The 2,568-nt window shown below is 48.3% G+C and overlaps 1 pseudogene; it reads left to right on the top strand.

The window, feature by feature from the left end:
- The first annotated feature begins 1,939 nt into the window (after nucleotides 1-1,939).
- The window catches only part of LOC102487732 (PQ-loop repeat-containing protein 1 pseudogene), an 808-nt pseudogene continuing 179 nt past the window's right edge, over nucleotides 1,940-2,568 (top strand).

Raw genomic sequence — 2,568 nt, 5'->3', positions numbered from 1 at the left:
TCTCTCTCTCTCTCTCTCTCTCTCTCTCGCTTTCCCTCTCTCTCTGTCTTCTGGTCAAATTAAAAAGTAATAATAACAAATAAAATTAAATTTTTTAAAAAAAGCTGAAACTTCTCCAAAGAAAAGAATACAAATAGCCAGTAAACAAAAAGATGCTAACCTGACCAGAAGAGAAATGCAAGTAAAAGCACTGAGATATAAATTTGTATCCCTCCATTTGCCAACTTTAATGAAACTAACATCTCTTGACTCTTCTCTTTCACTCACATGCTACTTCTCTAATACTCCAGTAAGCGCTGTTGGCTCTGCCTGTAAAGTATCCAGAATCTAACCACTACTATCCATTCATCATTCATTCGTTCCTGCCCTGGCTCAAGCCACAGTCCTCTCAGTCAGGTTACTGCCTTAGCATCCTATCTGGGCCTGCCCCCGTGGTTCAGTCTCCGCATAGCAGCCAGAGTGAGGCTGGTAACACCTAAGGCAGGTCAGTCACTCCCCACTGAGTACAAACAAAATTCATCAATCCCCTACAAACTCCTGCCCCAGCTATCCCCCCACTCTGGTTTCTTCTTAGCCTCTCACCCCATTTGTCCCAGCTCCACTGGCTCCCTTGCTCTCTCTACCTCTGAGCATACCCAGCCCAACCCTGCCCCATAGCCCTCATGTTAGACTGTTTCTCCGCCTAGAACATTCTTCTCCAAGAGATTGCACTCTCATCTCCTTCCAGTCTGCTCACACCTCGCCTCAGTGAGGCCTTTCTTTGCTACCCCGTTTAAAATTTCAACCCCACAGCATTTCTAATTTTCTTTACCATACTCTTTTTTTTTTTCACAGCATTTACCACATTCTACATAATTTACTGAATAAGGGAAAATCTTTAAAGGCAATAATTAACACTAGACTGTAAGGCAGGGACATGCCCTGGTGTCTAGAGTCATACCTGGCACGTAGTCGTGGCTCAGTATGTATTTGTTGAATAAATGGATACCCAGTGTTGGTGTGGATGTGTGGAAATGGGCACCTACACATTATGGCAAACGGGTAAAGATCTTTGGAGGCTAATCGTCAATGTTTACTTGAATTTCAGTACAGCGATCCTCCTCTAGACATCTTCCTTACACAAGCACCTGCACATGGACACGAGTAAAAGCTGTCCGTTGCAGCATTGCTCATCATAGAGAAACACTGGAAACAACCCAAATGTCATTCAGCACCAGAACGCCTAATGGACGTGGTTCATACACACTGCAGGACATGCACACTGCGCCTTCCTTCCTAAGAACAGACCAACATGGAATGGGCTCTAAGAGACACTGGTTAGTGAATGAAAATTTGGGGGCCAGGTGGTGACACAGAAATTAAGGCAGCTGGGTCCCACATGGCCAACTTCCCAGTTCCATCTGGTCCCAGCGGCTTGAAAAACATGCTGGGTGGGGCCTACAGGTGGCGTGGTGGGTAAGGGCGCTAAAATCCTACATGGCTGACTATGGTTCGAGTACTGGACCTGGCGGCTTGCTTTCTCACTTTCCCTCTGTCTTTCTCTCACTTTGTCCCTCTATGGTCAAATTAAAATAAATAAATAAAGTTAAATAAAATATTTAAAAAGAAAAAAAATATATAGACATATGTGCATAGGTGTCCAAAGTCCTGAGAGGAGAATGAAGGAGAAGGAATTATAGTATGGCCATTCCTCCCCTTGGTGGTTTCTCACTTTCCCTTTCTCTGTCTCTCTCCAGCGAACTCACATGTAACAAACAAAAAAGAGTGAGAAAGAAAATTGCAAAATAATATATACAGTCCAAAACCAGTATGGAAAACTATATTCTGGTGGGGCGGACCCACAGAGGTGGGAGGTGAGTGCGTGCCAGTGGATGAGGGGTGCCAGGTGCTCAGATGGAGATGCACGGCGTGCCAGTGGACAAGGGGCGCAGGCTCTGGGATGGGGGCAGAAGGCTTGGACTGGCTGCTGGTCCCGCTGCAGCAGCTGGTGTTTCCGGGAGTCTCCTGGCCATAGTCTTTGGAGTGGTGGTGCCTTCTTCCTGCAGTACGGCAACATCCACAGGACACAGAACGCCAGACTGCTTCGCCCACATGTGCCCGGTGCTGCTGGCTGCCAGCATCCTGTGGATGCTCTTCTGTTTTGGAAGACACTTGGAGTCCCCACTGCTGTGGCAGAGTGTCGTCATGACCTCGACCGTGCTGCCGATGCTCGAGCTCTGCACAGACGTCCTCATGGACAACCAGCTGAATGCCAGACACCTTCACAACTGCAGATGGTAAGGACAATGGCATCCAAATGCCCCCAGGTGGTCCTGTCTGGACTTCGACCCCCAGCACTTCTAGCACTGGAGCATCTTCGTGGACTACATGCAGTGCATCCTGGCCCTCACCGGCATGGTGGGCAGCATCATGTACCTGTCCATAGACTGGGTGGTGTTCGTGGAGGTCTCTGGGCTTCCTGGCCGTGCTGACCCAGACCATTCTGGGCATACCGCAACTCTACTGCCAACATCAAGCTGGTGGTCATGTGGACCAGCGGGGACACCTTCAAGATGGCCTACTTCCTGC

The sequence above is a fragment of the Tupaia chinensis genome, unplaced genomic scaffold, assembly GCF_000334495.1.
Source record: "Tupaia chinensis unplaced genomic scaffold, TupChi_1.0 Scaffold000528_1, whole genome shotgun sequence".
NCBI classification, from domain to species: domain Eukaryota; kingdom Metazoa; phylum Chordata; class Mammalia; order Scandentia; family Tupaiidae; genus Tupaia; species Tupaia belangeri.
Note: the sequence above shows the minus strand (reverse complement) of the source record. Positions and strands in the feature narration are given on the sequence as shown.